Genomic DNA, 27,171 nt, shown 5'->3' on the forward strand with positions numbered 1-27,171 from the left:
TCTGAGCCTGGCAGGGGTTAAAACTAACTTTTTTTTCTTTTTTTCACCTGGCTGTTTCTGTGAATTTTTCAGAACCTGTCCGCTCCCTCACCCCCAGCACCACCCCACTTGCCTAATCACTGGGACCCTTGCATCTGTGGCTGCTTTGATGCAGATGGCATGCTCTCTCTACTCTGGCTCTTCATGTACTCCTTCTTCATCCCAAGGAGCCTGGAGTCATCTGCAGCTTTCATCAAGCATCCAGGAAACCCTGTAAGACAAGACCTAATATGACCTCATACCAGCACTCCTGTGAGTGGCCCCATCTCCATCTTAATCATGGGGAACACACAGACATCCTCTGTGCAGATGAGCTCATGCCCACCCAGATTCCAACACAGCTGCCTCTCTTGAACTCATGTTGGCAGCTCAGGTCTACCTCCCCCCGCACCCCCCCACCCCCCGCCCCAGTAGCATTTTCAGTTCCCCGTGACTTCTGTAATTCAGGAGTCGCATGGCAAGCTCTCTGAGTGGTCCTGTTGAATTGCCCTTTACCAGGCTGGAGGTGAGAATAGACGCCCCCACCCCTTTCCCACAGGTTAATGTACTTACTGCTCTCTCCAAATACATCCTGCTCACAAATCCTTTTCTCAGTTCCTTTTATCTCATCTCTGACTTTGATATTCTTGTTGTAGGTGAGGGGGCTGTGTCTTCTAACTAGTTCTTGGACACGGACTTTGAAATTCTGTCTTGGGTTTCTTATCTCTAAACTGAGAGGAAATTTTCCATTTTGACGTTCTGTGATACATATGATGAATAGACGAAACTCTCTCAGGGCTCTATGTACTAACAGGCCTAGATCAAGCTTTGCTAGAGCAAAGTGTGCTCCCTAGGGATGTTAGCAGGGAATCCCTCCCAGGGAAATTAGACTGTTTCACAGATCTACCAGTAGGGAATGCCTTGATTAGTGGAGCTTGCTACTAAATGGTTTGAAACTCACCCTACCATAGGAGGTGGTTGGATTTTTTTATTTAGAAAGAGGAAACATTTTTCTTTTATCAAGATCTCAATGGTAATTGGGTGCCAGCCGCTGAGGCATTTCCTCTTGATTGTGGCCTTTTTGTGTTTAGACTGGTTTGTTATTCCAGCCTTCCATTGGATTTCTAGGCTGTGTCAAGTGGAGAATTTAGAGCTCGCAAATCAACTAGGGTGGCAATTTTCAGAAAGTTCAAGTGACTTTGACTTTCTCTTTGAGCTCCACACGTGTTTGCCAGGAGGTCTGCATTGCCTGTATCAAATTGGCCTTTGCAAGAGCCTCCTACTCTCTATCTAGGTCAGGGGTCATTACAAATTAGTGGCTCCAGGCCATACATGGCCCACTTGTGAGATTTTTGTTTGGCTGTTTTGTTAGGTCTGCACAGCGTTTTAAAAGGCAAGTCAACTACGCTTGCTCATTTTCACTTAGATTACACTGTTTCTGTGTGCTCGTTGCACAACACCTGCAGGCGTTTGAACTTTCTTACCTCTTTTTGGATCTCTTAGGACATCTTCCAGGGCAAATTAAGGTATACTCTCTGAAACAAACCAATATGCCTTTGTGCAATTGGGAGATAAGGCAAAGTACTTTCAGCTATAGTTTTCCATTTACCTTATCAATGATTGATTTGTTGCGGGGGAGGAGGAGTGACGGGGAGGTACCAAAAAGATAGAAAGGGGACACTGGGCATGCCTCTCTGTGTGGCGTGAGGGCTGCACAAGTGAGGGCGGGACACAGAAGAGGGGGGGTTTATTACAGACACACACACACACACACACACAGAGACAGAGGGAGAACGAGATACTTACTCAGATGCTCATACCGCCCCCCCAACACACACCAGGAGTACTTTAAAACTTAAATTGAGAAATTAGTAAAACAGATGAGGCACGACTAAGTAGGCTTTTGGTTGGTGGTACTTTAATGGGACAAAGGCCATACTGGGAAAACCCATCTTTAATTCTCTTGGGTCCTCTTTGACCTACAAAGTGTCCCATGAGTCTGTCTCTGTGGTATGAAGGTGGGTACCCCTCGAGCAGTCCCGTTGACAAGGCCACTACGGTCTTTGTCACCTGTGGATCTGGCGGCACCTCGGGAGGCATTGGCAGCCCTCCTGTGCTCACCCCAACCGGCCAGAAGAATTTGGGGAAGATGCTTTTAATGGTTGTACTATTACCATGTCCACTTGGAAGGAGCACCTGTTGGAGCTGATGAGCATGGCATCAAACCACAGGCAGCCCAGCTGGGCTCCAGGATGTGTGTGGCACAGGCCGTGGGAGTCGTTGTAGTGGCAGGAACCCACTTGTGTCTGTCGCATCTCAAGTCCAGGGTTCTCTTGCTTGTCCCCAGATCTGTGGTCCTTTTCGGGGTGGGCAGAAAGGCTCATTCCTTCTTGCCTGTGCTCCCCCCATTCTACTCAGGACATCAGCGAGAGGGGGGAGGCCCATTCTTTCCCTGCTTTGGGTTACCTTTCTCCAGGAGAACACGCAAGCTCACTGTTGCAGAACCTCTTAAAACCCGAGGCTGCAGTTCCTGCAGCATCTCCTATTGGGAAGTGAACAAAGCTAACTTTGCTTTCCTAGTATGTTTAGATACTGCCGTTGGAAACAGTCACACCAGACACTTACCCTGTGCTTGCCAGGAGCTAGACTTTATGTAAAATCATTTAATCCTCACAAGCCCCTACGAGGTAGGGATTATCATATCCCTGTTGTACAGGTGAGGAAACTGAGGCAGCGAGAGGTTGAGGAACTGGTGTGAGCCCATGCAGTGAATAAGTGGCAGAAGAGAGAGTCAAATCCAGGCAGCCTGGCCCCAGAATCTTTGTTCCTAATCACCACTGCCCGAACTCACTCAGATTAATGATGTAAAATTCAGATGAGGTTGATCTGAAAGTTAAATATCTCCAAACGATTATATAAATATCAATTATTACTGTCCTTGGGGGTGAATGTCATAGATGTGAATTCCTTCTGAAGAGTGGACGTCTGAGAAAGAATATCAGTGGCACATATGTTCTGACAATGTCGCAGTGGTCATGTGTTAGTTTTCTATTGCTGTGTGACAAATTATCACAACTTAAGAGCCCAGGCTTCAAACAACACAGATTTTATTATCTTACAATTTCTGGGGTTCGGGAGTTGAGCACAGGCTAGCTGGGTCCTCTGCCCAGGGTCAAATTAAGGTGGCCGCAGGGACTGTGATCTCGGAGGCTCAGGGTCATCTTCCCAGCTCACTGGTTGTTGGCAGGATTCATTTCCTTTAAGTTGGAGTACTGAAGTCTTTCTTTTCTTGCTAGCAGTTGGCTGAGGTCACTCTCAGCTCCCAGAGGCCGCCTCTAGTTCCTTGCCAAGTGGTTCGCATCGGTAGTTTGCAGCACAGGGGTTTGCTTTCTTCAGACCAGCTGGAGGGCATCCTCTGACTTCCCGTTTCTCTAGTTGGCCAGGATGAAGTGGCTCTTCCATCCCCACTAGCTGTGTAATGTAACCTAATTGAGGAAGGGGCCATACCATCATATTTATAGGTTCTACCCACACTCAAGGAGAGGGAATTATGTAAGGTTTGTACACCTAGGGGTGGGAATCTTGGGAACCATCTAGAATTCTGCCCATTGTAGTTTTGGAGCCCATGGGAGGGTCTCAGCAACATTGCTAAAGTGAGAAAATTGTGAAAAAATTGTGGCATGGGTTACTACTGAATATGGATACGCCACCAAATACAAATAGTATTTATGTGCTATTCTGGTTAGTGCCACAGAATCTGGAGCCCTTGTACTTGGGGACTTTTAGGGGCTTTACTGCCATGAGAACAAATGAGGCCACCAAATGCCCAGTGGTGAAAATTGCCCAGGGATTCCTCGGCCTTGATCCTGGTGAAAGTTGATGCGGTCGCTCTTGCAGGCTCATGGGCTCGCCCTATTTCCTACAGACTCTGCAAGCCCCACACAGAATATTATGCGGTCAACATCTCTTATCCAGGGCAGAGATTGTTCTTTGAGAGAATATAATTACTGCCTGTGTGCCACTGACCATAGGCAATTGTTTGCTTCCCGCACAGTGTGGGCAGGGTCTATGTGGGGAGGTGCTGGTTTAATTTCTGTCACATCTCACTTGCCCTTTTCCTGGGGCAATTTAAATCTCAAAAGTGATTCAGTCAGGAATTAGCATGGTGGAGCTCCAGGGTCAGTGTAGTACAGTAAGGCGAAGGCCGGCTGGAAATCCCGGTAAGTCACGGGGCAGAAGGCTCTAGAGTAAACAACGCTGTCCTCCCCAGGCTGGGACTTTTGTTTGTGAAGTTAAATATCTGCACAGATATTTAAACACAGATCACTTAGGGAGTGAAGGTGGGGAATATAAAGACTTCATTTGGACACAGGTTGGGTGCTTTGAAACTTTAGGTGTCGAAATAATAAAAATCTTTTACTGATATAAGAGGTTATTTACAAAGTGCTATCAGTTGAGGTCAGGATACTTTATTCTGTAGTTTTCATGAAGATTTAACAACAACAACAACTGCATCTCATGGTCAAGTAGGTAAACAGGTGTGAAGCACTTCAGTTTATTCATGTCAGTAGTCATGTTAAAAATTGGGTCCTCTTAAAGTTCTAGGCTGAAGGCAGTAGCCTATGAGGAATACTTAAGTGATAGTACTGAGAGCATTTTTGTATTTTAATTATAAATGCAATTAATATATGTTAATTATAAAACATAAAATTGGGGAAAAATAGAAAAAAAAGTAAAAAAATGCCCATAATTCCAATAACAGCTATTGATAGTTTGGCGTGCATATAGATGGTATTGCACACACACGTACATATACACAATTTGTTAACATCGTTTAAAAAATTATTACAAATATATTTTGAGATTTTTTTTAATAAGATTTTAAATATTCTTCTATAGTAAAATGATATGATGGTTTACAGTATGGAGTTTGGGATCAGATCGGACTGCCTGAGTTTGAATACTGGCTCAACATTATCTAATTTGGTGGTCTAATTCAGCAAGGTACTTAACTTCTATGCCTTAATTTTCTCTCTGTAAAATGGGGACAATGTTAGTACTTACATCATAGAATTGTAACAAAGATGAAATGAGTTAATGTATTTATAAGTTGCTTAGAATAGAGCCTGCCACATGGTAAATACTGTATAACATTTGCTTTTATTAATGGTTGCAAGGAATTTTATTTTCTTGGTGAGCCATAATTTATTGAATCTATGACCCATTGCTTGATATTTAGGTGTTTTGAATTTTTTATTATTACAAACTATGAAACTCTTGTACCCATTTTATTTTCATTACTTGTTAATTTTTAATTGATTTATTGTTTTACTGAGTTATCGTTGACATACAGTATTAGTTTCAGGTATATAGTATAGTGATTTGGTATTTATATGTATTATGAAGTGACCACCATGATAAGTCTCATTACCATCTGTCACCATACATATTTATTACAATATTATTGACCGTATTCCCTATGTTGTGCCCTACAGCTCATTAAAAAAAAATCATTTCTTTAGGCTGTATTCCAGGAAATAATGTTTTTGGACCAAAAGATATGAATCTTTTAAAGGTTGCTGTTATTTATTAGCAAATTGATCTTCTGAAAGGTTGTACCAATGTACACGTCCACCTGCAGTACTGAGAGGGTCTGTTTCTGCTTTATCCTCACTTGTTCAGACAGAGGTAGTGTCTTACGTTCTTTTGATTGGCATTTCTTTGATTACAAGCTAGATATTTTTCCATCTGTTTATTTGTAATTTACATTTATTCTTTATAAATTATTGCTTCCTGGATTTTACTTATTTTTACATTTCTCTCTTAAAGAATATTAAGTGCTTCTTATCAAAGAACTATTGAGTGCATTTAACAATGATAAAGATGAAGATGGTGAAGACCGTTGTCCAAGGTGGATAGCATGTAGTCAGGTTTTTGTGCAAGGTTGGTCCAGCCTCTGATCTTCCATCAGAGATGTTTTGTCACAGTGTCTGTGTTCTTCAAATTCTTCATTATTGTTGTTTTTTGGGTTATGCTTCTATAGCAACAGTATAAATGTGTGGTATAAATAAATAACGTGTTGTGCAAATTATTCAGGGAAGGGTTGCCATGACTGTTTCTAGCAACACTGCAAGAATGAGATCTTGCCTCTGCAACTTCAGAAATCATTTTGAATTGATAGGTTTTTGTCAGGGAAATTTCATTAGCGACAAATTTCGTCCTTGTATCACGGTAAATATTATGGCTACCTGGGAGAGAATCTTTTGGTTTATTAAATTGCTAAGTAGCCACCTAATGGGAAACTGTCAGTAATCTTGTGAACGTGTGGTGGAATATTTATTTTTAAAGGCGGGAAGTGTAACAGACCTCAGGAACAAGCGGATTCACTGTTTTAATTAGTTTCTGAATTCTGCTGCCTTCCCTCTGGCTACAGGCTACACTGTTGCTGAGTGTTGGATATTAACAGCAGTTGATATTTTCCAGCCTTTCTCTATGCAAATCTTGCTGTCTCATGGCAGGCTAAAACATACCTGATAAAAACATATTTGTAAAATAGCACGAAAGCATGTAAACTTTGGAAGATGAAGGGAACATGCTCTGTTCTGGATGAATGGGTAGAAGAAGTTCAACATTTTAAGTTAATATAAAGAATAACTTTTTTTTTTTTTTAAATCACAAGAAGTGCCCACCCATAGTTGGCTCAGCATTTAAAAAACTGTCACTGGGATTCTTCCAGCAGAGATCCATTGATAAAAACATAGAGGTTACTGCATTTAAGGTAAAAAAGGCAGGATCCGTGCACAGAGCTAAATCTCAACTCTTGAGATTTTACAATTATGTCAGTTTAAAAAAAATTTTTTTAAATCATGTGACTACTTATCTAGAGCAGTCAAATTCATAGAAACAGAAAGTACAATGGTGATTCCCAAAGGCTGTGGGGAGGAGGAAAATGGAGCTGTTATTTAGTGGGTATAGAATTTCAGATTTGCAAGATGAAAACGTTCTGGAGATCTGCTTCACAATGTGAATATACTTCACGTTACTGAACTGTGCACTTAAAAATGCGTAAGATGGTAAATTTTATGTCGTGTGTTTTTTACCACCACCACAACAACAAAAAAAAAAAACCCAAAAAACCGTGTGCCTACTATGAGCTTTGCCTTAGGCCAGGCACTGTAAAGAACACGGAAGTATGACAGTTCCTGTTTACAGTTGGCTTATAGTTCACTTCTGCTGTTAGAACCAAAATGGCTGTGCAGGAACTCAGGCATCCACATGAGCCAGCCATCATTGCTACTGCCACTGCTTCTCCCTTCTTGTTTTCCATTCTCCTGCTAGTGCCCCAATTGAGAGAACCCAACAGGAAGTCAGTTGGTGAGTTAGTCTGGGAAATGTGGTGTGCCATCAGAGGAGGGTACATAGAAGAGAGAATGTGGAATTGAGCAAGAACAAGGACTATTAGGCACAGTCCACCCCTCTGTCTCTTCTGAGACATACACAGCCTTCTGCCCCCATCTAAACTTAGACGACAACAACAGTAGCATTATAATGCTTCTGTGGATGCTCTATCCCTTTCATAACTGAAGGCATACTCACTCTTTCCCTGATAAGGGGGATGCAAAATTCCACAGTCAGTGTAATAGTGGGATGGTGTTAATTTTGTTCATAGGTGAGCCCAAATCCTATTTATTTTATAACACGGAAAAGCTAAATTGTACAGTGAACTATCAACCAGCATTCCTTATATGACATAGGGAAAAGGAAAAAGGGGAAGATGATTTCTGTATTACAAAATACGAATGTGAGGAACAAGAAAGAAAACACATGTAGTTGCTACAGTTCTCACTTCTGTCACTGATCCTAAGCCATGATTGCTATCTATGGTACATGTCTATATCTATCTGCATACAGATGTAGGATCTGCATATATAGGTCTATATCCATAGCTATATATTTTCCTTCTTGCCTTATCCATTTCCATGTTTCTTTCTCCTTAACTAGCCCTTTGCTTTGTAAAGATTCTTTTTCTGGTGGGTTGACACAAATCTTTACAACTGAAGAATCTGTCCTTAGACATCCCTCCTTTATTGGTCTGGTAAAATCTTCTATTAACTTTACTACTAGACATAGAAGTAATAAATGGAACCCCAGAGAATCCTCTGGATTACAGACATGCCTGTATTGTTCAGCAGCAAGCCTATTTCATCTTGATAATTGGGACCAATCACCCCAGTTCATACAGTAAAACCTTTTTTTGTCCGTTGGTTCAATGGCATGAGGAGTCTAAAATGTCCAGGGGCAGTCTCAAATTTGAGTTCAGTGGAACCATTCTTGTGCCCACAATGGAAAAATTTTCCCTTGAGAACTAATAACTCTAAACTAGCAGAGCCCCAAATCTCAGGGCCAAGAAACAAAATCGTTGTGATTAGGTTTTTAGGTGTAATAATAGGAGCAGATTCTCCATCTTTAACCTTTGGTTCCCAGACTTAAGGTTTCTAGTTATGGAAGAAATAATGTCCTGTATGGGTTGTTGATTCAAAGTGTATACTGCATCCTGTAAGGTAGTGCCATAAAGTTTCAAGGTGTTATCTCCCTGTGAGAGACATAACTGAACCTTCAGTAGGTGCTTCCCCCATTCTGTCAGGCCAGCAGCAACTGAACAATGGAGTAGGTGGCAAGACCATAGAATTATGTGTTCCTAGCCAGTTGCTGTACTTCTTTCACTGAGAAGTTGCCTTGGCCAGAAGAAATATGTGGGGGACTATGATGGAAAACAAGGCATTGTCTAAGTATGTGGATGGTGGTGCTTGCAAAAGGCAGATCCAGACCCAGAATGCTTATTCCAGTGAAGACAAATCTTGGTCCCCTCCATGACAGAAGGGAACCAATGTAAATCAACCCCCATCAGATGGCTAGCTCATCTATCAGGGCTCACTGTTGGCTTCTGCTCTTGGAGGGTTGAGTTCTCAGTAATGGTGGGAGCCAGATTTGCCTTGGTGAGTCTATGCATAACCTGCTTGATTGCTGCATGGACACTCTAAAGAAAAGTCCTTGGGTAAAGCACTAGGGTAGCTAAGAAAAGAAGGCTGACTGACATCCTCAGGATGTGTTACCTTGTCTACCTTCCTGCTCTGCAGTAGAGTATGCACATGAGATACGAATACTTCGTACCCTTTGCCCATTCCAAAGGGTCATGCATATACCTGTCCCTCAGTCCTCCTTATAACCAATCGCTTAATTCTCTTCTTTCTAATCCACTGACCATCTGGCCAAATCATTAACCACTATTTATGAGTTAGTATAGATTTGTACTTCTGGCCATCTTTCAGTCTAGAAAAAGTGGATATCCAGATATACTGTAAAGTTCTACCAATTGGGAAGATTTTCTTTCTCCACTATTTTTCAGGGCCACCCCTACTTCCAGCAAGTACTGATATATAACGGAGAATCATCTGTAAAATATGCCTGAGTCTTTTTTTCCACCATCAGCTGGTTACAGGGAATTCCTCATGAGGTCGTATGTGTGGGTTGAGAGAAAGCAATGTAGCAGGAGTATGGGGCTGTCGAAAGCTGAGTCACCTAATCATGCAATTTATTTGAACCTTCAGGACATGCGACAGACCCATCTTACATATCACTTCCACTTGGTGACAGTGTGGCTGCACTTAACCTGATTTTATTTTTATTTATTTATTTATTTATTTTAAGATTTGATTTATTTATTTGACAGAGAGACAGATAGTGAGAGAGGGAATACAAGCAGGGGGAGTGGGAGAGGGAGAAGCAGGCCTCCCGCTGAGCAGGGAGCCCGATGCGGGACTTGATCCCAGGACCCTGGGATCATGACCTCAGCCGAAGGCAGATGCTTAACGACTGATCCACCCAGGCGCCCCCTTATCCTGATTTTATAGCTTGGTGGTTCAAATGACACAGTTTATCCTGGGCAGTTCAGGTCATGTGGTCATCAGGTGTCCAAGGCCAGGAGTCCTAGCTCCACAAGAGCCTAGGAACCGGCTTTATGAGGGTAAGTATCAGCTATTTCACAGAGGGAGAAAATTAGCAGAAAAGGCTAATTTTTTTCCAAAATGCTAGTAGTCTAAGTTGTGATTCTTATATAGGGTTTGCCCTTGGATTGTTACACTATCCTTTCTTGTACATGGAAGATGGGCTACCAACACTTTTGGGGATCACAGGGAGGTTCATTGGGAATGGAGGTTGCAGAGTTCCATGTGTCAGTGAACATTTTTTTTTTTCAAGTTTTCCTAGTTGATCTATATTCCTTTTTAGTTGATTTTTTTTCTAGCATTGATTGTAGAAATGTACTGAGTAGATTTTAGCCCCAATAGGAATCATTATTGCCTTATTTACCTATCATACTTACCCCAAATTTGGAAAACATCGGGTGGTTCTTTAGATGCTTTTTCATGCTTCCAGGGAGTTTACTGGAAATTTCTTTCTTCTTTTTTAAAATTTAATCAACTTTATTGTAAAACAAAGCACAGGAAGACACTCCACCTTCCAAATCAAATGTATAGCTTAATAAATGTCCATAAGGCAAAAATATTTGTAATGACCACGCCAGTCAGGAAATAGAAATTTGCCACCTGCTCCAGAAGTCCCTTCCATGTGCCCATTCTCCATCATAGACCCTCTACTTTCCTTCATAAGTGACCATTATTCAGACTTGTATAGCAATCACCCAAATGTGTATCACTAGATAATACTTTTAGAAATACGCACTCATTTAAAAAATTGATGCACCTTTCTTTTCATATAGATTCCTGCTCTATCTTTTTCTTTTCTGTATAGTTTGGGTGTGGATGAATTGAACCCTCTGACCTGTAGAGTTTCTCACAGTCTGGATTTTGCTGACTGCATAGTCCTGATACATTTCACTGTGTTCCTCTGACTTTTCTCTTTCCTGCAGTGTGGTAGCTGGATTTCAAGCTTTGATCAGACTCAGGTACAATTTTTTGGCAATATCAGAGGAGCGTTCTTCCATCAGGAAGCGCATAATCTCTGTCTGGCTAACGACTGTTGATGCTCAATGCTTGGATTTACTTATTTATTGGGATTGGTAAAATGGTGATATTCTAGTTGAGACTATTTTTTTCCCCCATCTATCAAGGGGAGTACTTTTATAAAGGATTGTTTCCCTTCCTCTACTTTTTGGTCACCCAGTGGTATATAGTTCATATAGGAGAGACAAGAAAAATATTCGGTTCTTCTTCTTTATTTATCACATTTCAAAATAATGAACTTGTCCCCTTTCATCCTCCACAGGTGTATATGCATGTGTGACTTATGGATGTAGGCACATATGATGGGCTGCATTTAGTTGCAATTATCTTTTTGAAAGCTCAAAATCCAGTGGCAGCCTTGTAAAGTTGGCTCCTCTTTACTTTCCCTGGATGTCCTTGTAGATATAAAATTCCATGGATGGCAAGTTCAAGAATTACTTTCTAGACCAGCCTTTTCTTCATTCATTTATGGCTTAAACTGACAAAGGAATAGGTTTTGAACAGGGGACATGCTCTATATAAAGGGAATATGTGCTTTCTGTTTACAAATATTCTAGGCTTTGTATTTAGGGACCAAAGCACTGGCTTCCTGTTGGGCCATTCTCTCTGGAAATGAGATTGCTTTGCTGGTGTTGTTCACCTTTTCCGGAAAGATTTGCTATTCATAGTTTTCTCTGGAATGACGTATTTTTCTATGAGGCATGTTCTCTTGTCTAGTCAAATTTCTGGGATAAAATTGAAAACAGTTGAAACATTGTCTTTTAATTATTCCCCCCTGAAATAAATATCTATAAATTAACCTTTGGGGAAAAATTTAATTTTATTAAATATGAGATTGCCTCAGGCTTTTTTTTTGTATGGGGTAGAAGAACTTGCGTTAAAATTAGCTTTGCCTTCAAAATGTAATTTCCCATCTTCAAAGGGAACTTATCACAATCCTCCTCTTTTGGTAACTGCTTTTTCTTTAACACAAGTGCTGTGCTTTCAGTTTTCATCTTCTTGAGCTTGGACAATTCAGAACATTTTAACTCTCTCATTTCTGTTTCTGTGACACTGGCTTTCGGGAAACAGGGCTGCTGAGAAAATTTGACATAAGTAATACTTGACCCAGCAGACAGAAACAGAACCACCCACAAGAGAGAATAAAGGTGGTTTTTAAGAAGCTTATGATACCAGTGACTGTGACAGTTCTCTTTTGGTTTATATCATTCATGTTTGCAGACTGGCTAATACGGGTTTACACTTATGGGTGTTCTTATTGTAGGAGACTGTTCAATAAAAGATCTATCTGATTTTCTGGCCTTAAGTCTTTAGCTTGACATTCAAGGCCCTCCACAGCCTTATTACTGTCTTTCTCAAAAACCCTCCATGGCTCTCTGTTGCCTAGTGGACTGAGTACACACTTGTCACTGTGGTTTCAATTTACCTCTCCAGGCTCATCTCCTGTCTTTCCTATGGACACCTCTTCAGATCTGCTACATTAGATTGCTTCCATATCCCTGGTATACCCTCACGCTTTCCTACTTTGGCCTTTGCTCATACAATTCTTTCCATTTGGAATGACCTTCCCTTCCATCTTTATGTACAGAAATACAATTATTGTTTTAAGGCCAATTCGAAATGCTGCTCCTTCACGAATTTCTTCCTGATTCCTCCAAAGGAACTACTTTATTTCTACCTTTGAACTCCCAAGCAGTTTGTGGATGGCAGTTTCTTTGTGTTATTTTTGTTATATGGTTAAATTAATATTGCTATTGCCATCATTTATGTATTTGTCTAATACACCTGCTCATGGAAGATATATAGGATGACCCTATGTCCAAATGTTCCTGAGATAGTTCCAGTTTTCCTGGGACAGTCCTAGCACCCTGTCTGGTTGGCATCCCCTTATATTCTCCAAAGTATCTTCACATGAATCATAAATTAAGTAGTCACTCTTAGAATCAGTAACTGGAGGATTAGGGCTTCATTCATACCCATGTTGAATCTCTGGTCATTTATCAGGAGGGGCAGTATAAGGGCAAAGAAGTTCACAGAAAGGAGACTGCGTTGTGCCGGGGCCACTGTGCTGAGGCCATCAGGAAATTCTGAAGAGATTAGTTTGATTCTTCTCAGGCCTGTCCTTCTACTGGCACTGCCCAGAAGCTATTACTTTTCCATCAGAAGGCTGGGTTCCCTGAGGGCTTAATGAACAATCTCTCTCAACATGAAGGGCTGTGGGCATTGTTCCCCCTTAGGTCAATGCAGTTAGAACTTCAAAGGAGAATATTTAGTGCATACATAAAAGGGACTTTTTTCCTTCCTTATTTATTTATTTTTCATTCTTTTTTATTTTTAAAATGAACCTACAGAAAAGTTGACAGAATAGTACATAGTCACAATTTCTTCATTTTGCTCTGTGTGCTTTCTCTCTCTTGCTTTCTCCATAGATACACACACTGGATTCAGTTTGTGTTTAAGCAAGATTGATCTATAAATGTACACATTCTTTTCCTGATCCATTTGAATATAGGTTAAGAACATCATGATACTCCATCCTTAATACTTCCACATGCTTCTCCTGAGAATAGGGACATAATTCTGCAAACTGCAATGTCATGATTTATACCCAAGACAATTAACAATAATTCCAGAATCATCTAATATACACTCCATATTGAAATGTTTTTAAGCAGGTTTTGGATCCAGAAGCCATTTGATCCATTGTGTCTCTTCTACCTCTTTTAATCCTGCAGTCTCTCTGCTTCTGTGTGTGTGTGTGTGTGTGTGTGTGTGTGTGTGTGTGCGCACGTGCAATGTGTGCATGTAAGCAACACATACTGTTAACATGCAATGTTTGGAATTCTGCTCCATCTCTTCCTCAGAGAATTTTGCTTTTCCCTACTCAAGTTTCTTCTTCCTCTCCGATTCTCTGAAGAAATTTCCATCTTTGCCAGGTCTGCTCCTTGCTTTTTATAATTGATAAAGAATCTGAGGTGACTTTACGGGCTGGAGTAAAGGAGAGGTGGGAGGAAAGGTGGGTGCTTTGAAAGTTGCTCCTAAGGCTTTAGAAAGGCCAAGGTTCCTCCTTATTGCCCACCCAACCCACTAGGTGGGGGGCTTGAAGAAGAACGGAAGAAACTTTTGTAAAGTGAAGCTGGCAGTACCGTGAATTGGTTGAGAAACTTCTATTGTGTGCTAGACACTGTGCTAGCCTCTGGGAGTCAACTTTGGACCTGACCATCTCTACTTCACAGAGGTAAGTGTCCCTTGAGGATGATGGGCTTGGAATTAACCACAATAATAAACATATAACCATCAGCTATGATAAGGGAAAAGAATAGTAGCCTACAAAGTATGTAGCAGAAGAACCAGATTTTCTTTTGGGAGGTTAGGGAAGGTCTCTCAGAGAGAGTCACATTGAACCCAAAAGAATGAGTTCAAGTTAGGCAAGTGTAGAGTAGTTAGAAAAGGGCATACCACATGTGCAAATGGCTGCCCGGAGGAGGGAAGCAGACCCTCCAGAGGGCTGGTACAGCTGGAGCTGAGCAATGCAGAAGGAGGGTGGTGTCAGGTGAAGAGAGAGGTAAGGGACAGACTGTGTTGTCCCAGGGAGGAGTTTTCATATTGAAAGAAGCAGAATTGTTAGATGGACACTTTTGGAGGTGGGATGGGGAGGGGCTAGTTGGTTAGAGAACACAGACACCTGGATATCACAATCAATGGAAAACTGTAAGCAGTGTGACAAGGCTGGAGCATGGAGTATGGGGGGGTGGGCACCATGTTGAAATTTAAATTCTTCCTCTAAGTAACCCATTGAAGAGTGAGTATGATTAGGGGAATGACATATCAAATGTGTATTTGAAAAATATAAATGGCAAGGATGGATGAATTAATTGAAGGCATTGAAGGCTAAAAGACCTTGAAATTGTCCAGTAGATAGGGGGTGAAGGCTTGACCTAGGCAGTGGCAGTAGGGATAGAGAACAGGGGACCAAGATGCTCAGCAGGCACAATCTATAGAATTTGGTTATTGATGAGAGGAGGAGTGTTACATAATGTTCAGGTTCCTGGCTTGTGTGATCAGTGGAAGGGGATATCAAGAGGGGAACAGTTTGGGGCAATAGGTGATGAGTTTACTTATCCCTGATAAGTGCTAAGTGCTTGTGGGAGATCCAGCCTGATGTTACCCAAGTAACCGATTAGTTAGTGTTTTCTGATTTAGATGAAATTCTCTCTGAATATATGTGATATGTTGACATGGTATTTATTGAAAGAGTTGGAAGCATGCAAATGACTTATAAAGGAGTACTTGCATTTTACAACTGACAGATTGCTTTATTCTGAATGGCTCGTGACAGACTTATTTTTTTGCATTTGAGAGACATTTGACTTTGTCACAGTTTGTGAAAATATGTTATTTTTGGTATGTTTAGATGGTGGGTTTTCAAAAACAGTTAAATATTACAACTAGGCTTGCTGCGTTTTGTTTTTTTCCCATTCAGTTTCCCATTAAATACACAAGTATAACATCTGGCACTCTTCTTTTTATGGACTCTGAAAAAAGAGCTGCAAGGATTAGACTTAGCACTTGACAAATCATCCAACTATAATATTTTCATCTAGAGTTGAGTCTGAAGCTGACTGAAATGGCCATGTCAGGAACAGTACTGTGTAATGTCACAGTGGAGCCACTTAGGAGAATTCCTAATATGGTCGGGACATTCTTGAGATGCATGGGGTAGCCCGTTCGTATGGTATCATCCAAGATGGGAATGCAGCTATAACATGTCAAGTGACAGGATCCACAGAGCACTTCTTTTCTGTTATTTGTCAGACTATGGCCTCGTTGCCTGATAATGGTAGTTCTTTCTTCTTTCTTTGCTTCATTTTTCAATAGCAAATCTTTGGACTCTGAACTGGGAAGTTCCTTTCCCGCTTGAAAGTCACATATTCTTAGAGTTGGAAGGGACCTCAATAATTAACTTAATCTGAACCCTGGCATTTTTGCACATGAGAAAAATGAGACACAGAGAGATTAAACAATTTGGCCACAGTCATCCAGATAATTATTGAACTCTCCAGCCCCCCTAGACTCCCCGTTCCAAATGGGCAGAATGGAAGCCTCCCTCTTCCTTTTAGTCTATTTGCCAAAAGTTAGTCTTTTTTCACGTTATGAAGCCACTTGGAAATAACCTAACTCCTTTGAAAGAAGAAACAACATGTTTTACTCAGCAAACTTATTTTTGTTTTTTTCCAAATGGGTCTTCATTCTAACCCAGTGTGACTCCCCTTTCTTCTGAGAGAGCTTTCACGGCACCGTGTGACATCTCTCTAATGGCCGGTGCTGCCCAGCTGGATGTCTGCAGAACAGTTACAGCAAAGCCCCATGCACTTTGGAGCATGGCATTGCCTCCGAGTTCAGGAAAGGAGAGATGCTAGAAACTGGTCAGCCTCTTTGCCTGAGCCCTTGGAACGGATGATACCAGGAACTTCTCCAGAAGCAACCATTTATCAAAATGAAACTTTTGAAAGGATCCTTGATTCTTGAAATTAAAAATCTCACACTAGAGTCCTAGGACTGAGCACCCCTGTGACTCCCGAGACCTGCAGACTTTGCTGCCACTGGAGGGTGGGCGTGGGGTAGGTGAGGTAGTCCCTGGAGCCTGGCCCAGCCACGGAATGCATGGGAGACTTGAAAATGAGTTTGAGTGAGAAGAGGGAAACTTACCATTTACTGTCTCAGCTTGTGGGGAAAGGATTCGGGAGCCTTGCGCTCAGGAAACATAATGTCTGCTTAATCCTTTCTCTCTACACTTTCCCCCAACAAAATAATGGTCTGGGTGTGGGGTTGGGAGGGGCGGGAGCAGGTGGTAAGCTTTGCTCTGGCTCTGTTGTGTGTGCTCTGAGACTAAGTGCTGGGGTTTCGAAAGCCAAAACCCTTTTCTCTGCTCCTGCTGGAACATCTCTTCTGTGAGGCGGTGGACACTACAGGATCCTCCTTCTGGAAAAGGGGGGGTGGGTCTCAGGGGATAAGACGAGGAGGGCGAAACATCAATTACTAGCTCAAAGCCGAATCCTGCTACATTTGTAAGAGCTCAGTTAAAGGAAAACAGGGACTGTTTAGTAGAATGTTCTCAATCTGAGCTGTTTCCAAGAGCAATAAATGAGTGCTGTTATCTGAGCTAAGCACACAGAATGGTAAGAAAATGCATCCTGGTGGATTATCCTCAAATCTTTGGAGTAAACAGAATTTTTTTCTTGCTGTAGCAAAACTTAATTCTGTACCAAAATGGTCATAGAATATTGGAATTTTATGGGAACTCAGAGATGATGTGTGCTGGGTCTTCTCTGTCTTCCCAGATCTAGTCTTCCCCCTACTCCACATTGTTCTGAGCCCTGGGACACTGATCTCCAAGGATCACATCTGTGTGCTTAGCTGCCCTCTGGCTTCTCCTTGGATTTGGCCATTAGGAGGTACCCACTTCACCATCCTTTGACAGTTTTCCTTAACCCTGTCCATGACTTGTAAATAATCCCTTTCATTAAAACTCCCATTTGAGTGTGTAATCTCTGGGACCCTAAATATGACTGTTTTACAGATGAAGAAACTGGCGTACAGAGCGGCCCACTGGCTTCTCCGGTGGTATCTCTTTTCTGCTCCTTTTCCCTGCCATGGTTGAACATTTGTAAATCGAGACCCCAGGACCCTGGAATGCTGGCCTGGGGATGAGGCAGCTGTAGTCTGCTCTGCTCTAATGTGATGGCACATTTCTAAGAATTGTCCTTTTACTTAAAGATGGTATTTTACATGATATATACATATGATGGCATAGTATTCAGCCTTTAAAAAGAAGGAAATCCTGTCATTTGCAACAACATGGATGAACCAGCCAGTCCTTCATAATTCCACTTATAAGAAGTGTCTAAAGTATTCACACTCATAGAGCAGAAGGTAGAGTGATGGCTGCCAGCGGCTCAGGGAGGTGGAAAAGGAAAGTTGCTGTTCAATGGATATAAGTTTCATTTATACAAGATGGACAAGTTCTAGAGATCTCCTATACCACGCTGTGCCTATAGTTCACAAAACTGTATTATACAGCAAAAGTTTGTTAAGTGGGTAGATTTCTCTCTTATTTTTTTAATTTTTTATTGTTATGTTAATCACCATACATTACATCATTAGTTCTTGATGTAGTGTTCCATGCTTCGTTGTTTGTGCATAACACCCAGTGCTCCACGCAGAATGTGCCCTCTTTAATACCCATCACCAGGCTGACCCGTCCCCCACCCCCCTCCCCTCTAGCACCCTCAGTTTGTTTTTCAGAGTCCATCGTCTCTCATGGTTCGTCTCCCCCTCCGACTTACTCCCCTTCATTCTTCCCCTCCTGCTATCTTCTTCTTTTTCTTTTTTCTTAACATATGTTGCATTATTTGTTTCAGAAGTACAGATCTGTGGTTCAACAGTCTTGCACAATTCACAGCGCTCACCATAGCACATACCCTCCCCAATGTCTATCACCCAGCCACCCCATCCCTCCCACCCCCCACCACTCCAGCAACCCTCAGTTCTCTCTTATTTTTTTAATCATACACACAGAATAAGAAGCAAAAAAAAAAAAAAGAGGTATTTTAATAGGTTAAAAAAGTCACTGGGGAAAGGACACGCCTCGGGGAGGACTCTGTCCATGAGGGGGTGGCTGGGCTAGTGGAAAGTCAGGAAATGCCTTCTTAGTCCATTGGGGAAGCACCTGTGTCAGGGCCTGGCTGGAGGAGGGGGGCTAAATTTAATCCCCGCTGTCAGCCCAGAGCCTTGAGCACTCATCTCCCTACTTCAATGTGTGTGACTGGTCAACATTTCTGGTCATGCTTTTGACCTTGTGTGTGTGTGTGTGTGTGTGTGTGTGTGTGTGTGTGTGTGTGTGTGTGTGAGTGTATAAAAGAGAGAGAGAGAGAATGAATTTGCATTCTTCCTTTTATGAACTTTCCTAAGTTCTCTGAGGTCTTTTTTTAACCTCTCATATTTCACTGATTCTAAGACAAGTTTTATTTTTCTCACATTTTGAAACTGGTACCAGAATGTGCCCACAACCAAAAGCATCTTTTGTTGCAGTTGGTCAGGTGGTAGTTGTGCTGTAATTGCATCGCTTGGGCGTGTGTGAACTTGGTAGTTCTGGTAGCCTGACAAGACAACTGAAACCCCTATTGTTTCAGTCAGTGATCCATTTGATGACCATCTGAGAAAGGAATGCAAGTCCTCAGTGTTGACTGAAATCTTCTGGCATCTATTAGTAAGATTTTCTTGCCAACACTTGTGGATAAGTATCAGAAGCTTAGAAGAAAATCCTGAATATAATACTTGAGCACTTTTTTAGGAAATGCTGCATTACTAAAGCTCTTTGTGGCAGAGAGGACAATATTGTGGGGGAAGACACACTCCCTGAATATTGTGTCAAATGTGATTCATAGAGTGGCTTCTGAATGCGAATACCTAAACCAAAGTAAATTTGCATACCTAACCAATTCATTCCACTTTTCATGTTTTCCTTTTTTATGGATATGATAAAACCCAGGCCTTACATAAGTCCAGTAGAGCTCTTTCAGTAAGTATGAAATAAAAGTTCTAAATCATAGTGTATCACAGTTTAATGTGCAGCTGGTTTTTTCTTCCTTGTTGTCATATAAAACAGCATTGTCTCTTACCATCAGTGAATCTTAACCATCAATGATATGTGGTAGGAAAGTAGGAAGTCTATTAAATTAGCAGCATGAATCGAAAGATGAGCTAGAAAGCTAGGGGTGAGGAATGAGTTTAGAAATTCTTTTACTGTATGAATATTTATTAAGTTTTACTGTGAGACCAGGGGCTGGACGAGGCATAAGGTTATAGCTGTGAACAAAACAGCCGCGATCCCTGGGCTCACAGGGAAGACAAGATCTACTGAATTAGTAGTTGCATGCATGATATTACAGAAAAGTGCGGGCTTCTTTGGAATTGTAAATAGGGGAACTTAAGATGGTCAAGGGGAGCAGATGGCTGACTGAGGAAGTGACACTTGAGTGTAGAATGGAAGGACAAGTAGGAGTTAGTCAGGTAGAGGTGAGCGGGGAAGGGGGAGGGGTAATCCTGGCAGAGGGAGAGGGCAGTGTGTATGAAAGCAGGGAAGTGGCAAAGAAGGAGAAGCTGAAGGAAGTGCGGTGTAGCTGGAGAACGGACGGTGGTACAGAGGTGAGAAACAAAGCTAGAGAAGTAGGTGGGCCTCAGATGATGGAGGGCTTTATAGGACATGACGAGGAGGTTGCCCAAAAGTAAGAGGAAGCTGTGGAAGGGGTTTCAGGAGGGGTGTACTATGTCGTGCTCAAATTTTAGAATTGTCGTTCTGGCTGCTGTGCAAAAATGGAATGCTGTAGGTCAAGGACAGTAGCCGTCCTCACTTGATTCGAGGGAAGGAAGTTGGAATGGGCAGAAGTTGTCAAATGATGCAGGGGAATTCTGGAGCAAGCGATAGTTCCCATCACTGGTTGCACTCCTCAGATATTCTATCCTTAGTTCCTGATAACCTAAGACAATAACTTTCTTTGTTTTCAACAGAGTGACTTCTTCTGACCTGAGCCTACAGCGTGCTTTGAGAAATCTGCCACCAGGTAAATACAGAACGAGAGTTTTCAGGTTGATAAGCCACGCTTCTCTCCCAAGACTCCCCAAGACCTAAATTCAACATCTTATTTAATCCTTGCAGTAACCCTATGAGTCAGGCGTTGCCTTATTTCGATCTTGTACATGAGGAAATTGAGGAACAGAGAGGTTAGGCAACTTTATCAACATGCACAAAGATGTTTATCGCAGCATAAATTATAATAGCCAAATGAAACAAAGAGGAGAGACTCTAAACATCCAAGAGTAGTTAAATTGTATCAAATCAATTATGGTACATCATTTGATGGAGGTACTTTACCAATATTCTTTATCAGATTAAGAAGTTTCTTTCCTACTCATAGTTTGTTAAAAGTAAATTAGTTAGTTCACCTGTACATTGAATTTTATTGAATGATTTGCTAATCTCCTGAGGTGATCAAATGACTTTTATCCTTTAATAAAAATTTTGTTCGTGGTGATTTACATTAATTGATTTTTTAATGTTAAGCTACCTTGCATTGCTAAGATAAAACCAACTTGGTCATGATACATTTTTGTACTCAGTGAGATGTAGTTTGTACTCAGTGAGATGTAGTTTGTTGTACTCGGTGAGATGTAGTTTGTTAAATTATAGTCCTGAGATTGGCTAAAATTTTCCTGCCTAGTATTTTCGCTGTCAGGAATGGTTTTCAAAATATTAGAATTACTGGCTACTTGAATGTGTGATGAAATTTGACACTAGAACGGTTTGGGTGTGGAATTTTTTTGAGGGAAGAATTTTCATCTACTGTTTTAATTTCTCATTTATTTAGATTTTCTATTTCTTCTTGAGTCAGTTTTGGTAAGTTTTGGTTTTGGCTACATACACACATTTCTGTTGGCTTTGTATGCAAGAGGGGAATTTCTGGGTCTTGGTGTAGGTATATGTTCAGCTTTAGCAGACTCTGTGAAAGAATTTTTCAAAATGGTTGCATTGATTTAAAAATTTTCATCTCAATCAGGAATATGTGATGGTTCTGATTTTTCATATTTTTCCAATACAAGGTATTTTCTGTTTTTGTTAGTTTGACTGGTTGTTTTTTTATTTAAGCTCTACTGGTGGGTGTGTAGTATCATATTGTAGTTTTAATTTGCATTTCCTTATAGACCAGTGAAGTTAAGTACATTTTCATATGTTAATTGACTGTTCATATATCTTGTTTTATGGAAGTCCTTCTCAAATATTAAAAAAATTGTGGTGATTATTCATGTTTTTTGAAAAAAAATTGAGTTGTCTTATTGATTTATAGACATTTTTAATAATATGTATTCTGGATTTGAGCTTTTGCTGGGATATATGAGTTGTAAATATCTTCTCTTTTTCCTGTGGTTTACCTTTCACTCTCTTTTTAATGAACAGAAATTCCTTTAAAATTGTACAAATTATTTGGTTTTTTGTTTGTTTGTTTTTTCCTTTGTGGTTGGCACTGTTGTGTCCTATTTAAGAAATCTTGGCCTTATTTCAAGATCAGAAAGATGTTTTCTTTTTCCTTCTGAAAGCTATATTATTCTTTTACATTTTGATCTATAATATATCTGCAGTTGATTTTATTGTGTATGATGTGAAAGAGAGGGTCAAGATTAACTTTTCCTATGTGGATACGCACTTGACCAAGCACCATCCTTTGGCCATAGTACTATTTATCTATTTATTTATTTTGGTTAGGCTTCCTGAGGAATAATCAACACAGTAAAATTCTCTCTCTTGAAATTTATGGTTTGATAAGTTTCAACAAATGTATACAATCATGTAACCACCACCACAGTCACAATGCTATAGCCAACAACTGAAAGAGTGTTCCTTCGTAGTAGATCTACTTTCCCTACCTGCAGCCCTTGACAACTACTGATCTGATTTCTGTCCCAGAATTTTTCTTTATTCATAATATGTAAATGAAGTTGTAGAGTATGTAGATTTTCATTTCAGACTTCTTTCACTTAGCATAAAGTTTTTGAAATTTATGCGTGTTTTTGCCTGTATCAGTAGTTTGTTCCTTTTTATTGCTGAGAGGAATTCCACTGTGTGGATGTACCACGATGTGTTTTTCCATTCACCAGTTGATGAACATTTGGGTTATTTATAGTTTTTGGCTATATGAATAAAGCTACTGTAATCATTAGTTAATGGGTCTTTGATAGATTTATGTTCTCATTTTTCTTGGTTAAGTTACTAGCAGTCAGATTATTAGATCACGTGGTAAATATAGCAACTGTATGTTTAATATTATTTGAGAAAAATCCCTCTGGCTGTTTCAAAAGTGACTTATTTCATTTTGCATTCCAGTCAGCAATATGTGAAAGTTTTACTAGCTCCACAGCCTCCCAGCACTTGGTATTAATAGGCTTTGTAATTTTAGCAATTTGAGTTGGTATACAGTGGTACCTCATTGTAGCTTTCATTCTCATTTCCCTAGTGATTAATAATGTTGAACACCTTTTCATGTGCTTCTTTTTTTTTAAAAGATTTATTTATTTATTTAAGAGAGAGAATGAGATAGAGGGAACATGAGAGGGGAGGGAGGGTTGGCAGGAGAAGCAGACTCCCCGCTGAGCAGGGAGCCCGATGTGGGACTCGATCCCAGGACTCCAGGATCATGACCTGAGCCGAAGGCAGTCGCTTAACCAACTGAGCCACCCAGGCGCACTTTTCATGTAATTCTTTACCGTCTGTATATCTTCTCTGGTGAAGTGTCTGTTCAAATTGTTCACCTATTTTTAAACTTATGTTACCTATCTTTCTGTTACTGATCTATAATTGAATATATTGGGGATGCAAGCCCTTTATCAAATATGTGCTTGCAAATACCTTTTCCCAGTCTGTGACTTGTTTTTTTCACATTCTTGAAAGTGTTATTAAAAGGGCAGAACTTTTTAATTTTCATGAAATTCAACTTACCAATTTTTTTCTTTTATGGGTATAAGTTTTTTGTCCTAAGAAATCCTTCTTAAAACCAAGAATACAAATATGTTCTCTCTTTTTTTTTTGTAGAAATTATATAATTTAAAATTTTATATTTAGTTATATGATACATTTTGAGGTAATTTTTGTATCTGGTGTGAGGTAAAGGTCATGGTTCACATTTTTATATGGATGTCTAGATTTTCCAGTACTGTGTGTTAAAAAAGCTATTCCTTTGTCCTCTTTAATTACCTTAGCACTTTTTTCTTTCTCCTCCTCCTCTGGTGCTCTAATTACGTGCCTATCAGACTTTTTGATATTGTTCTATAGCTCTTGGATACTTAAAAAAAATTCTCCTTTCTCTTTGGATAATTTCTATTGATCAATCTTAAAGTTTACCGATTCTTTCAATGTGTCCTGTCTCCTCATCAGCCTAGCAAAGGAAATCTTTACTTTTGATATGCATTTTTTATTTGTAGAATTTCTCTTTGTTTCCTATAGTTTCCATGTCTCTACTGATTTTCTCCATCTTTTCTTGCATTTTATTCTTCTTTTCCATGAGCACCTTTTACATATTAATCATAGCTATTTTAAAATTTCAGTCTGAGTGTTCCAAAATCTGAGTCATCTCTGTCTAGTTGCTCTATCTTGACAATGGGTTGTTTTTCCTTAGTTTTAAAAACATGTCATAATTTTGGTTGAATGTTGAACATTGTTTATAGAAAACTGGTAAATAATAAAGTAAATAATATTGCTACCCAGAAATGGTACACTTCTTCTTTAGTAAGGTGATTGATGTGAGGGTTTGTGTTAATCTTGTTAGCAGATGACAAGATCAGTGGTTAGTAGGGAGGGGCTGGGCTCCTGGTTGCTGGAGTTATCTTCAGCCCACCAGACTCCAGCATTCTCCCGTGGTGGCCTATAGTTACCTTATGCTTAGTGTGGCTGGTGTGCCAGAGGGTTTTTCTCACTGTCCAAGATCCATCCTCAGCTTTCAGTAGACCCACCACACCTGCTCCACTGAAGGGATCTCTCTCCATGTTGGTGCTCATCTAGAAGTAGACTCTTCTTGCCCTGTGCTCAGTGTAATGCAGTGGCTGTGGTGGAGGGGTTGTCCGTTTTCCTGGTCCAGCCTCAGTCTTGGGCAGGCCTTGTGTGTCTGTACTTCAGGACCTGGTCTTTGTCCCTGTTCCTGCTCCTCTTCATGGCAGTCAACCTCTGCCTCGTGTCTGTGGGTGTCTTGGGGAGAGAGGGCTTCCTGCCCCTCCCTGAGTGATAGCAGACCTCTTTGTGTCAGTACCAGACTCTAGGTCTGAGAGTTTTTTTGTCTTTCCATCAGGGCAGATAGCTTTTGCTTCTGCCCTTCTCAAGAATCAGTGGATCTTTGCTTGGATCTTGGGAGTGGGAAGGTTTTCTGCTCCTCTCCCAGTGGTTTAAAGCTCTTGCTTAATGTGGAATAAAGTTGTGGGAAATGGACAGGTTTCTTGCCTGTGCCCTTCTAAAGGATCACTCTTCAGTCTCTGACCCTGCCTTAATCTTTCTCAGGAGTAGCGCCAGAAACCTATGGGAAAAGAAGCTTGAGAAAGGCTCCCGGGGATTCCATACTGTCATGCTCGCACACACTAGCCCCTTAGAATTCATTAACATTTTGGCTGTTTTCTTCTTCCCTGCTTTTATGATGGCCACTCCCTCCTACTGCACTCTGTCAAAGGTGACAGTCTGTGTGTCCCGTCTGTCCTTGGAGATCCATGCCATTCTCTAAATTAGTTCACCTGGCTGTCTTGTAACCTTAGCTCTCTGACTGGCTCAATACAAGTTACGCTTCTGTTGATTATACAGCTTTTTCTGTGGCTTTCTGTATCTTCAGTGGATGCAGAAAGATATTGCAGCTTTTTAAGCACCACTGGTCTTAAAGGAAAATTTGGGTAAATGAAAATGCCAGTCAGAAATGGATGAAAGCCGAATCAAAAGAAGACCATAAAACCACAATCCAAAACTTAATGGGAAAACTGAGAGGCTTCAAGTGTTCTTCTCTGGGGTTGGCATTCTTCTTTCTCAGGAAGTAACTGCCTGCAGTGGCAGGAATCACACAATAGAATAACTTGATTCTGAGGGCTGGGGTGAGGGAAGGAGGAGGATGGCCTCTCCCTGCCCTCCTGGTCTTCATGAGAAGGAGAGGAGAAAGGGAGGCCTGGAAAAGAAAACAAGAAAGAGACCGCAAGCAGGCCCTGTGGAAGTTTGTGGCTTCCAGAAAAGGGGTGTGAAGTGCAGTGTCCTGAAGAACGCCAGATGTCCACAGCACCTAGGGGTGCAGTATCATGCGTCGCCAGCATCCCAGGCACAGTCACATCAACTTGCAGCTTGGATGCTTAACCCTCTGCATCCTTGCTACTCCAGGGGTGGTCTGCGGACCAGTGGCAGCAGCAGCACCTGAGAGCTGGTTAGAAATGCAGGAGGCAAGTCCCATTTAGACCCGACGAATCAGAACCTGCATTTTAACAAGATCCAGAGGGATTCTTCCGCACTTGGAGCTTTGAGAAGTGGTGCTTTACATAATCACTGTTTCTTTTCCCTTTTAGCCAAAGTGCTTTTAATAATGAGATTAAAATCCTTCAAAGTCAAAATATTATGAAGGTAATCCTACCTTAAGAATAAACCAGGACATAGTGCACATAATGAAGACATTTAAATGAATTTTCTAGTTAAATTACTGAATTTAATTGAACAGTGATCACTGATATGCATACTTAAAGCTTCTTATTTTCAAATTCTTTCTTGAGTTTTGGTTCCTAGCACTCAAAAACCTTGCCCCTTTCTTGTAGCAGGGATTTTTCTGTTGTTTCTTCTTATAAAGGTATTTCTTAGACCTAGAAGCTGGCCTCAGAGGGGCAGTTTGGCCTTCCTCTCCACCTTGGTTTCAGTTTAAGAAATAGGTTCCTGCATGAAGCTTCTGTTGATGCTTCAAAACCTGGCCCGAAGGGTTCCAGCAAGGACCCATCCCTCTGTGAAGGTCCTTGCCGAGAGCCCTCAGCTTTCGAATCTCCCCAACTTTGAGGACCCGGTGATGCAAGCGATGGGAATGTGCTGCCAGAATTCTCATTTTCTTTATTTTTCCTCAGCTTTCAATACAAGTTAATTTTACATGTATCCCAATTCTTAGGTTGTCTTCTTTCCTTGATACTGTAAAAAAGCCAGCCATGATCACTGGATCATCGTGGCTGCTTTCCTTTTGTCTTTCCTTGTCTCTGACATGAAGTCAGAGAGTTCTGGCAATATTATGACACTGTTTTAACATATCTTTTTCAGTGTGGGGCCATCTTGTGTGTGTTCTCAGCAGGTAGACAGAGAAGGGCACAAGGTCATGCCTTCTCGCTGAGCCAACCCAGACAAAGAGTTGTCTCAGTTGCTTGAGGCCACTGAATTCTGCTTTGATGTCAGTGGTCACCCTTAGCTTCAAGGGAGTCTGGGAAATGGATCTTTGAGTTGGGCATATTGCTGCTGGCTTTGTTATGGGTTTGCTATGGGTAGAGAACTAAATGCAGACTGCAGACAGGGAGCTAAACATTGGCTTAAATTCTG

The 27,171-nt window shown here is 41.0% G+C and overlaps 1 protein-coding gene across 6 annotated transcripts in view; it reads left to right on the forward strand.

Moving 5' to 3' along the window:
* The window catches only part of NCALD (neurocalcin delta), a 369,810-nt gene that overhangs the window by 92,035 nt on the left and 250,604 nt on the right, over positions 1-27,171 (forward strand). For all 6 annotated transcript variants that reach the window (XM_088022775.1, XM_088022776.1, XM_088022777.1 and 3 more), the window contains one exon: positions 20,610-20,662. The gene's annotated coding sequence lies outside the window, so the exon portion shown is untranslated. The remainder of the gene's footprint in view (positions 1-20,609; positions 20,663-27,171) is intronic.

The sequence above is a fragment of the Eumetopias jubatus genome, unplaced genomic scaffold, assembly GCF_037043125.1.
Source record: "Eumetopias jubatus isolate StellerSeaLion01/CBP00866 unplaced genomic scaffold, mEumJub1_p1.0 scaffold_4, whole genome shotgun sequence".
NCBI classification, from domain to species: Eukaryota; Metazoa; Chordata; class Mammalia; order Carnivora; family Otariidae; genus Eumetopias; species Eumetopias jubatus.